Here is a 13,106-nt window from a genome sequence, read left to right as displayed (position 1 = left end):
TCTTTAGTCTATGGTTTGATGTAAGATTTTAGGTGTATGTGTGTGGATTGCTGTTTGTTTGTTGTGCTTGTGTTGTGTGTATGTGTTTTGGAACAGCAAATTTTTTCCATAGGAAAAATTCACTGTTCTGAATGTTCGATGTTGCCAGCATTCGCTGAATATGGGTCGATATTAGAACATTCAAAGTTCTGAAACTTCGATTTTCTAATATAGACCCGTATATATCTATATGTGGGTATGTATATGTATTCTGTCTCTGTATGTATACATTTGTACTACGGAAAGGGAGAGATATATCTCCATGTAGCTATGGATAGATATACACACACATACCTCTATATATATATATATATATATATATATATATATATATATATATACACATCTCCATCTGGTTATTCCGTTCTTTGCCATGTAGACTAGACTTTGCTGCAGTGGGACTCATAGTGGGTGTGGCTGCTCGTTGGGTGACGCCTCTGCCCAAAGAACACTTTTGCTTACATCCCTGGGGCTGTCAATCTATATCCACAGCAGCCAACACTTGCACACCTAGACCCATAACTAGCTACCCATAGTTCCCCCACCCACACCTCCTCTACAGCACCCATCCTTACTCTGAGTGCAGGTCGGGTCTGAACACGTCACTACACGCTGCCCACTCTCCACTTCATGGGACCCATGTTGCACATTGTCTCGACCCATGGGTCATCAGGCTTTCCCACCCCAGCCAGAAAGGTCGTCGCACCGGCTTCCTCCCATAATATGTCACAGGTCCACTGTGTACCCCCCCCAATTGTATCCTGCCTGTGGTCTGGGGAGCAGTGGACTATTTACATTGTTTGTGGGTTTGTGTGTATGTTTTCTCTGTCCTGCTGGGGGGGAAAGGTCATTCTCCGTGTTATATTATTCTTGCTTGGGCCCCTCACTTCCATTGGCATAGTCTGTGAACATATGTCATTCTTGTGTGTTGTTTCCTATTATAGCTATATATCTGTGTATATCTACGCACACACACACACACACACACACACACACACACACACACACACACACACACACACACACACACACACACACACACACACACCCCCACCCCCACACACACACACACACACACACACACACACACACACACACACACACACACACACACACACACACACACACACACACACACACACACACACACATATATATATATATATATATATATATATATATATATATATATATATATATATATATATATATATATATATATCAAAAACAGTCCAAGTCCCAAGTAATTTACTGAAAACAAACCCAGATAGAGATGTGAAGAAGGTGCTGATCCAAATGTAGTGAAGACAATCCAATGAAATAATCCAATTCAACGAAAAACCAAGAACAACTTTATTTACAAACGTAAGCGCTTTCACGGAGATGTGTTCCGCTTCTTCAGACGTACTACTAAACACTCATACCTTTTCTCTTATATAGTACCACACAATTAATTAATCATTCAATAATTCAATAATTAACCCTCGTAATTGCAAAGTTACAAAATTGTAAAACAGGGTTAGTAAAAACAATATCAATGCATAATATAAAAAGAAAAACACTTCCCAATACATATACACATAAATATGGATAGAGATAGTGAGTCTTCAGTGATTACCATATAAAAAAACATAAATAAATTATTACAAAAATTGTAAAATGTTATTGTAAAACACAAAATACAAAGCAGACAAGATAAAGGAAACAAAGTATAATACATATAACTGAAGTATGGTTTATAGAATGTGTGTATAACCTAAAAATATATGTATTGTATTTACTACTTAAGAGACCTTGCTTTAAGCATGGGCTTAAGAGAAACAGTCTCATTAAGCCCACTATCCTTGTGTGCAGCAAATCTGAGGATCCACCTAACTTAACCTGTTCAGTCAGGTTAGTAATATCACCTAACCTAATATTAGTATTCTGTACATGTAGCACTTGAAATTTAAAAACATGTTACTTGCCCTTATGAAGAGTGTGTTTGGCTAGGGCACTATATTCCTGTTGTCTGGAGAGACAATAAATGTGGCCCTTATGCACTCTCTAAGTGTTCTGTTCATTTTGCCCACATAGAAACAAAAGCATGTTTCACAGTGGGCCACATATACTACATTTTTAGTATTACAGTTAGTTTGGCACCTAATTTCCCATAACCTACCAGTATCAGGATGTTTAAAGAATCTGGACTCATCTATACAACTACATTGCACACATTTACCACATTTCTTTGTCCCTAGATAAGGTTGGTTATGCTGCATCCTACTATCACTTAAATCAGTATAACACAAATGCTGTTTGAGACTTTTCATGTTTCTGTACGTATATAACGGATAATTACCTACCAATTCTCTAGTCCTATTATCAACCATAAACATATTCCAATTATTAGAAATAGCTTGTTTGACAATGTGTAAATTCGTACTATAGGGTAGTATCACATGTGGTTCATTTAGGCTACCATTATTACTAATACTTGAAACGGTCTGAATTCTGTTAGAGTAATATGGTCTGGCTCTAGTTTCTCTAAACTTATGTACTATGGTGTGAACACTATCCGCCTCTCTAACTTTGTATCCTCTAGTTAGGAAGCTTCCTTTTAACTTATTCAGCTCAACATGTAGTGAGGTGTCATCACAGCAAAGCCTAGACACCCTCATAGCCTGTCCCTTGACTATGTTATTAAAGACTTTTGAATCGTGCATACTAGTCCTATGCAGAAATGCAGGTCTGTAGCACGGTTTCCTATATATCTTGGTCAAATACCCATTATTATGTCGATAAATGGTCATGTCAAGGTAGTTAATGTTGTTCATCGAGAACGCCAGAGTAAACTTCAGAAAGCCCCCCAAGCTATTAAGATGTTGTAAAAAATCTATGAGGAGTGTATGTGGTCCTTTCCACAGGAAAAAGATATCATCTACAAAACGTCTATAAAAGATGATACTAGAATGGTTCAACATAATCTCCCTTTCCCAGGCCACCATGACCAGATTCGCATAGGTATTAGCACAACTAGTGCCCATGGCCACACCTCTCTTCTGTCTATAGAGTTTATCTTGAAACAGAAAGACATTGTTATCTAAAACTTGTCCTAGTAGTAAGCAGAGTAAATCTGCCCTATCCACTGACATGAAATCTTGTTCCAACAATAGTTTCCTAACCATCCCTATGCCTTCCTCATTAGGGATGCATGTGAATAATGACTCCACATCCATGGTGGTCAATAAAATATCTGTAGTGTCAACTAAAGTAATGGTATGTACAAACAAGTCAGTTAGAAACTGTTCTGTGTCTTTCAGAACATGTGTATATCTAGATAGAACCTGTTTAAATTCATTATCCAAATAAATGGAGACCGGTTCTGTAAGCCAGCCTGTGCCAGAAACTATAGGTCTAAATGATGGAGGAGTAAGATTTTTATGTATTTTTGGTAAACCGTGTATCCTCGGTACTACAGGATACTCTACATAAAAATAATCAAACAATTCAGCAGTTATTAGATTCATTGTCTTACACTCAAGCAAAGTATTATAAATACTACTATGTATTGTGGCTATATATTCAGGCAAAATCAATTCATAAGATTCACTTCCTAACGTCTTTATCTGCTGGACGTATGACTATATTCCTATTATTCTTAAGGCTATCAAAAGCTATTCTTTCTTGTTCACTCAAGTTATTGCCGGTGGTTATTACCTGACTATTAAATTCATTATATAAGTCATTTTCCACCGCTTTAAGAAATAATTCTAAATCCGGTGGTAAGTGTGGACAAAATGTGCTATTCTTTTTAAAACACATTAATCCTGAATTAGGAACATCAGCAAACATAAGTTTTAGAGCTACATTTCGTGTAAAAAGTCTCACTGCTAAATTTGCTTCACTCACATCTATTTTGCCTGATGGTATGAAATTCATACCTTTGTCCAACAGACTCAGTTCATCACGTGTTAGCTCATACTTAGAAATGTTCAATACTAAAGACCTTGATTCAAGGTCTTCTTGGAAAAATGTACCTGCTGTTGGACCGGAGGGTCCTTCCGTTTGGCTCCCCTTCCTGGATCCTGGTCCGTTGATCTTTTTCTCCCCATCTGAATAGGTAGGGGAACCACTGGAAAATTCTTTGCTTTATCAAGTTGTATTTTCCTTCTCACTACAGTGCTGGTACGAACCATGTTATCATCATCCTTAGCTTGTTGATCCGGCATTAACTCTGCCGGTGTAAAATATATTGATCTTGTCAGATTTGGAGATATGGCTGGCTGTGAGGGCTCCTCCCTCCTAGTAATCATAGATGTTCTCTGATTAGCTGCAGCATTTTGAGTAGCAGTCGCATTATCCATGGCCGTTCCATAAGTCCTCGGCCACATAAAAACATTGTTCTTAGCGAAGTCTTGTTTATCTCTAGCCCCCTAGGAACAACATTACAGTCAAGACATGCCTCCAGGTGATACTGGCAGTGACACTGGAGGCGTTTAAATTTATAAATATTATTCTCAGTGTCTCGTTTGATTTGTTTGATTACCTGTTCATTCGCAGGATTAATACCAGGTTCATGCTGATTGTTAAAACCTTCCATGCACAGCAAAGGATTTAGCACTTCAGTTAGGACTCCTCGCAGCCTTCCATTAGACGTAAAGTCAGCTTGCTGAGAGCCTTGGTTATTGACAGCACCTTCCATAGCACTGAAAGGAGCCCACTTAAATATCTCAAAAACAGTCCAAGTCCCAAGTAATTTACTGAAAACAAACCCAGGTAGAGATGTGAAGAAGGTGCTGATCCTAGGGGGCTAAGGATCCTGAATATGCCCACCTATGGGAACACTTACCCAGATCTACTCATTAAGTGGCAACAGATCAATTTAAAAGCTAGCAATGCGTATATACAGCTGTTGCTAGACTTTTTTCATCCCTTAGAGATAGACCTGAGAAATATGATTATTGAACAGCAGGAAAAGTTGAATGAACTGAACGGAGTTGATACAACTGAGCTATATATGCATGAGTTAATAGATAGAGTTCTAAGATATGAACATACTCTATTAGAACAGAAAAAGAAAAAACTTAATAGAGATAAACAGGACTTCGCTAAGAACAATGTTTTTATGTGGCCGAGGACTTATGGAACGGCCATGGATAATGCGACTGCTACTCAAAATGCTGCAGCTAATCAGAGAACATCTATGATTACTAGAAGGGAGGAGCCCTCACAGCCAGTGAAGGCCATTGGCTCGACGGATCTTCAATCAAAGGAAAAAGAGGAACTGAAACAGTTCAGGTCTGAAAAGACAGAATGAAGTGTATCAGTGGTTATGGAGGACAACGTACAAGGTGGCTTGCTAACAGAAGGAGTTATATCTCCAAATCCGACAACTTCAATATATTTTACACCGGCAGAGTTAATGTCGGATCAACAAGCTAAGGATGATGATAACATGGTTCATACCAGCACTGTAGTGAGAAGGAAGATACAACTTGATAAAGCAGAGGGCCAGAATTTCCCAGTGGTTCCCCTACCTATTCGGGTGGGGAGAAAAAGATCAACGGACCAGGATCCAGGAAGGGGAGCCAAACGGAAGGACCCTCCGGTCCAACAGCAGGTACATTTTTCCAAGAAGACCTGGAATCAAGGTCTTTAGTATTGAACATTTCTAAGTATGAGCTAACACGTGATGAACTGAGTCTGTTGGACAAAGGTATGAATTTCATACCATCAGGCAAAATAGATGTGAGTGAAGCAATTTTAGCAGTGAGACTTTTTACACGAAATGTAGCTCTGAAACTTATGTTTGCTGATGCTCCTAATTCAGGATTAATGTGTTTTAAAAAGAATAGCACATTTTGTCCACACTTACCACCGGATTTAGAATTATTTCTTAAAGCGGTGGAAAATGACTTATATAATGAATTAATAGTCAGGTAATAACCACCGGCAATAACTTGAGTGAACAAGAAAGAATAGCTTTTGATAGCCTTAAGAATAATAGGAGTATAGTCATACATCCAGCAGATAAAGACGGACCAGTGGTAGTGTTAGACTATGACTTCTATTTTCTTTCCATGCTTGCAATGTTAGGAAGTGAATCTTATGAATTGATTTCGCCTGAATATATAGCCACAATACATAGTAGTATTTATAATACTTCGCTTGAGTGTAAGACGATGAATCTAATAACTGCTGAATTGTTTGATTATTTTTATGTAGAGTATCCTGTAGTACCGATGATACACGGTTTACCAAAAATACATAAAAATCTTACTCCTCCATCATTTAGACCTATAGTTTCTGGCACAGGCTGGCTTACAGAACCGGTCTCCATTTATTTGGATAATGAATTTAAACAGGTTCTATCTAGATATACACATGTTCTGAAAGACACAGAACAGTTTCTAACTGACTTGTTTGTACATACCATTACTTTAGTTGACACTACAGATATTTTATTGACCACCATGGATGTGGAGTCATTATTCACATGCATCCCTAATGAGGAAGGCATAGGGATGGTTAGGAAACTATTGTTGGAACAAGATTTCATGTCACTGGATATGGCAGATTTACTCTGCTTACTACTAGAACAAGTTTTAGATAACAATGTCTTTCTGTTTCAAGATAAACACTATAGACAGAAGAGAGGTGTGGCCATGGGCACTAGTTGTGCTAATACCTATGCGAATCTGGTCATGGTGGCCTGGGAAAGGGAGATTATGTTGAACCATTCGAGTATCATCTTTTATAGACGTTTTGTAGATGATATCTTTTTCCTGTGGAAAGGACCACATACACTCCTCATAGATTTTTACAACATCTTAATAGCTTGGGGGGCTTTCTGAAGTTTACTCTGGAGTTCTCAATGAACAGCATTAACTACCTTGACACGAACATTTATCAACATAATAATGGGTATTTGACCAAGATATATAGGAAACCGTGCTACAGACCTGCATTTCTGCAAAGGACTAGTATGCACGATCCAAAAGTCTTTAATAACATAGTCAAGGGACAGGCTATGAGGGTGTCTAGGCTTTGCTGTGATGACACCTCACTACATGTTGAGCTGAATAAGTTAAAAGGAAGCTTCCTAACTAGAGGATACAAAGTTGGAGAGGCGGATAGTGTTCACACCATAGTACATAAGTTTAGAGAAACTAGAGCCAGACCATATTACTCTAACAGAATTCAGACAGTTTCAAGTATTAGTAATAATGGTAGCCTAAATGAACCACATGTGATACTACCCTATAGTACGAATTTACACATTGTCAAACAAGCTATCTCTAATAATTGGAATATGCTTATGGTTGATAATAGGACTAGAGAATTGGTAGGTAATTATCCGTTATATACGTACAGAAACATGAAAAGTCTCAAACAGCATTTGTTTTATACTGATTTAAGTGATAGTAGGATGCAGCATAACCAACCTTATCTAGGGACAAAGAAATGTGGTAAATGTGTCCAATGTAGTTGTATAGATGAGTCCAGATTCTTTAAACATCCTGATACTGGTAGGTTATGGGAAATTAGGTGCCAAACTAACTGTAATACTAAAAATGTAGTATATGTGGCCCACTGTGAAACATGCTTTTGTTTCTATGTGGGCAAAACGAACAGAACACTTAGAGAGCGCATAAGGAACCACATTTATTGTCTGTCCAGACAACAGGAATATAGTGCCCTAGCCAAACACACTCTTCATAAGGGCAAGTAACATGTTTTTAAATTTCAAGTGCTACATGTACAGAATACTAATATTAGGTTAGGTGATATTACTAACCTGACTGAACAGGTGAAGTTAGGTGGATCCTCAGATTTGCTGCACACAAGGATAGTGGGCTTAATGAGACTGTTTCTCTTAAGCCCATGCTTAAAGCAAGGTCTCTTAAGTAGTAAATACAATACATATATTTTTAGGTTATACACACATTCTATAAATCATACTTCAGTTATATGTATTATACTTTGTTTCCTTTATCTTGTCTGCTTTGTATTTTGTGTTTTACAATAACATTTTACAATTTTTGTAATAATTTATTTATGTTTTTTTATATGGTAATCATTGAAGACTCACTATCTCTATCCATATTTATATGTATATGTATTGGGAAGAGTTCTTCTTTTATATTATGCACTGATATTGTTTTTACCAACCCTGTTTTACAATTTTGTAACTTTGCAATTACGAGGGTTAATTATTGAATTATTGAATGTAATTAATTGTGTGGTACTATATAAGAGAAAAGGTATGAGTGTTTAGTAGTACGTCTGAAGAAGCGGAACACATCTCCGAGAAAGCGCTTACGTTTGTAAATAAAGTTGTTCTTGGTTTTTCGTTGAATTGGATTATTTCATTGGATTGTCTTCACTACATTTGGATCAGCACCTTTTTCACATCTCTATCTGTGTTTGTTTTCAGTAAATATATATATATATATATATATATATATATATATATATATATATATATATATAGTTATATATATATATCTACACACACACACACATACATATTGCTATATATATATATCTAAATCCATGTGGGTGTATGGGATGTATGGCCTTCATCTCACTTATTTGTTGCTATGATGGCTTAGTGTTTAACTACTGTGACTATAGTGTACAGGGTCCTGGGTTTGATCCTTGCAGAGGCAGTTTATTTTGTTGTAGGGAAGAACATGAGCCTTTGGATCCAGAGTCATTAAGGCACTTTAAAGCAGTTTTAAGTGGGTTTGCATGGGTTTGCGTGACAGTAAGCACTACTAACCCCTGGATACAGTTTCTTACACTGAGTGAGCTTCTAATTTGCTTAATCTGTGTGGGCAATGCTTACCCCTGTGCAAACTCACTTAGACATGCTTACTACTTCTTATTTGTGCTTAAACCTGCTTACTAGTGCCTTATTCATTATGACACTGACACTTCACATGTGCATTTCATACAGTACTCCAGTTCACATTTAAATGTTATTATGTAGGTTATATGGCATAAAGATGTAAATATATGTTCATATACAGTTTTCACATGAAACATATGTGCTGCTGTGGGACTCAAACCGGTAATGCCTGTTCATTAGGCGGATGCTCTAACCACTCCACTATTGCTATGCTGTTTTATTTGCACATATATTTCTTGATATCCTCTTCAGCCTTTTCAGCTGGTTCAACCGTAGCTAAGCGATGGGCAAACCCGTGTATGTATGGTTAGCTATACTCGGGGTTTTAAAAAAATAAATACAAGGGTTTCTTCTTTTTATTTCAATGTACTGTTGCTGTTGAACACATGGGGACTGTTGGTGGAGATATGCATACACCTATGAGCGGTTTTGCTCATTTACTTACACTTTCCTCTGTTCTACTTTGCAGGGGCATGTTTATTCTGAGAGCTCTGCTCTCAGACATGCCCCCTGCACTCGTCCACGCTCAGTGTAGGATTTGGAGCTCCAGCGGCGCACCTTCATCATTTTGCATGATGCGCTGCCATCCTCTTAAACTGCCGCTTACATGCAGGACTAGTTTAGGCCTGCATGGCAGATTAGTGAATCTGGGGGAGTATTTACATATGTACTTAATATGTCAAAAACAACTGACTTACAAACTGCTGCATGACATCAGGTGAAACCTTTGATGTTGTTGAAGAAAAATATCTGGATATTTGCACTCTAGGTTGCACATCTTGAGAGAAATTTGTTGTTATTTATATTGCTATTTAGAGAATTATGCATATGTTTCCATATTTCTATAAATATCTCAATAAACATGTACTCCTAGAGGAACTTCTTTGCTGTCATGTGAAAACCTATGTCTAGTTAACAGAAATGTTTTAACATTATATGTATCGGTTGTACAAGTACCAAGATAAGATAATTTGATTGTAAAACTAGCAAACATTATAATTTTGTATTTGTTCACAGCTTCATAGGTTCATAGGTGTGTACTAGGCTAATGGCCCTGGAGCCTTTACAAGCCTAGTGCATAGAAGTGCCCTGGCATCGTGCCGCCCGATGTTAGTTCGCAGTGCCTCTATCAACTTTCTATTTTCCATCCACGCATCACGATTTCTCTTGAAGAAGGCTGGTGAGGTGCTCTACTTGACATGTATGGAAGTCTATTCCAGAGCATTGGCAGTCTCTGGGTTATGAACCTGTCCCTCCAACATGTTCTGTTGATTGTGTTAATGAGGTTGAGGTTTCTAGAGCATGTGGTGGGGAAGGATTGGGATTTCTTTAGATGTAACATTTTTAACAGAGCTCGGTCAGCATGGCTTTGTAAGTCAAGCAGAGATTGCCTCTTATTAGATGATATGAGACAGAGAATAGCTGGAGTTTTTTGAGTCTGTCCATGTAGGACATGTGTTTAAGGCCTAGGATCCTCTTTGTGAGGTACTTTTGTGGCCTTTCCAGCTGTTGCATATGTCTAATGAGGTACATGCCAAATGGGGCATTATACTTGATGACTGCCCTAATGAGAGAAGAGTAGAGAGAGATGATGACCTCTTTCTTCTTGGATGCAAAACCCTTGATAATGAGATGTGCCACATAAAAGGACTTTCTGTGGTGGACAAAGGAGAGGTTACTGTCAATCTGTGTCCACAGGTCTCTTATAATGCCTTCAGTGGGCTTCCATCGATGTGGTAATTAGTGGGAACTGAGTTTTTCCCAAAGGGAATGACTACGCATTTTTTGGCATTAAGTTTAAGGCCATGGTTTCGACACCAGTCATTGGTCTCAGTGAGGCCTTTCTGTAGGATGTCTACATCACTTGGGGAGTTAATAATGGCTCCCAGCTTGCAGTCATCTGTGAACTTGGTCAGCCAGAGTCTCTCTGTGTTGGATTGGACTTCTGAGAAATAGATGTCAAACAGGAGAGGACCTAGGACCGATCCTTGTGGGAGTCCACTCGTGACTGGTTGGCAGTCTGACTTGGAGTCTGCTACTTTCACACTGTGGGTTCTGTCTGTTTACAACCCACCTAGTGATATAGGGGTTGATGCTTAGTTTGGTGAGTTTATCAATAATTCCTGAGTGGGGAATGGTGTCAAAGGCCTTGGCCAGATTGAGGTAGGCTGTATGAACTGCCTTGCACTCATCCACAGCTCTGGTGACTAACTCAAAGAAGTCAACCAGGCTGAGCAGGCATGATCTACCTTTCACAAAACCAAATTGCATGGGATCTAGAGTTTGGAGATTCCCTATATCCTTGTTAATTATGTCCATGATAATTCACTCCATAGCCTTACATATGAGACTCATCAGGCTAATGGAGCAAAAATTCCCAGGGACATCGTCACTCCCCTTTTATGGAGAGGGATGACTGTAGTAGTGCACCACTCGGTAGGGACAAAGCCTGAGGTGAGGCTGTGATTGAACAGGGCACAGATGTGGTGCAAGTTCACTTTGTAGTTCATGTAGAACACAGCCAGGTATATTGTCAGGTCCCATGGAAACTGTATTATTGGCCTTGGGCAATGTAGCTTTAACCTGTGCTGCAGTAATGCTGGGTGCCTAGCATTCCTCCAGTATTGTGATTGGTTCCTTAGTGGGGGAGAGAGGGGTAAAGTCGGCACTGAATCTGTCGGCCAGTATGTTGGCAATATCTGCTGGCTCAGTATTGGAGGTACCATTGCGCAGAAACTCAGAGCAAAGCTGGGTATTGCCATGGAGATTATTAATATAACTATAGAAGGCTTTGTGATTATTTTTGGTGTCTGCTGCAATTCTGCCTTCATAGCTGGCTTTAGAGGTTTTGATGAGGGATCTCAACTTTTTGTTGAGGCTAATAAAGGAGTTTTTCCAGTCTTGGGACTTCATCTTTTTCTGCAACAGTTTCTTCCTTCTGTAGTAGAATTTATTAATGGCAGGGAATCACTAGATTGGCTTCCATTTTTTTGGAGGAAAGCATCTTAGCTCTGTTGGGTATGGCTAATTCCATGCATTTCTATAAGTGTTTGTACAGTGCATTGGTGTATGATTTGGCAGCCATGAATCTATTTTCCATTGACATTGGTGCCATGAAGTTAGCCACCTCTGTGTTTAGGAGCCCATGGTCAGCTTTGGAGAAGTTTTTCATGGTGGTTTCCTTTACGGGGGTGTGGGTGAGATGTGGATTTCCATGGTGATTAGTTTGTGGTTGGATCTAACCAGGGAGGAACTGACTATTAGTGTAGCGCAATGGTTTCCCATGTTTGTAATAACCAGATCGAGGATGTTGCTTCTTCTAGTGGGGGTAAGAATGAGCTGGTCCAGAGCATTGGAATTGATGAATTCCAGGAAGCTTTGGGCCAGTGTATTGGATGAGTAGTTTCCCCAGTTGATGGATGGGTAGTTGAAGTCACCTAGTATGAGAGTGTTGGGTTGGCCTCTAATAGTTTCCAAGGTGCTTAGAAATGTGGAGTGAGAGTCTTGGGACATGGTTGGGGACCTATAGCAGGCTCCGACCTGAATCGCTGTCTTACCCAATGTTCGTTATACCTGAAGTATCTCAGATGCGTTATGCTGGGCTACTAGTCTGGAGGTGTGCATATCCTTTATGAATATGGAGACACCACTGCCTTTGGAGCTTCAGTCCATGTTCTGGGGCTGAAAGGTGTAGAATGTGTTATAGTCTGGTAGAGCAGGAGTCTTTCTGCTGCTTTAAACCAGGTCTCCATTGCAGCACAAATGTTGACTTTTTCCATTTTGAGGAGTGCTTCGAGCAAGTGCATCTTGAGATTTAGACTTTAGCACTGAGCAGCATGACCCTCATATTGCATTTATTTATAGTTTTTATGGTAGTAATTTGGTCTTAGGACAATTGCCTAAAAAGGCACTATAGGGGTGGCAAGAGCCTTAGCCAGTATCCAGAAACCAGTGACAGATGCAGGCCATCTCTGTCAAAGCATTGAGGTCTGTCACTCATGTCATTCCAAGCAGACAGAAACTATATCCCCTTAGAATGACACCAAAAACTAGACAATTGTTGAAGTCAATCATTTTCTGCTTGTACTGCGGAATCATTCTGGGCGATGGTAGGATACTGCTCATGGTTAGGGTCATATATGCCTGGGCCACATAATATGAGAGCTCCTCC

This window comes from Protopterus annectens, chromosome 2.part2, assembly GCF_019279795.1.
Source record: "Protopterus annectens isolate FY-2018-M chromosome 2.part2, PAN1.0, whole genome shotgun sequence".
NCBI lineage: Eukaryota > Metazoa > Chordata > Ceratodontiformes > Protopteridae > Protopterus > Protopterus annectens.
Note: the sequence above shows the minus strand (reverse complement) of the source record.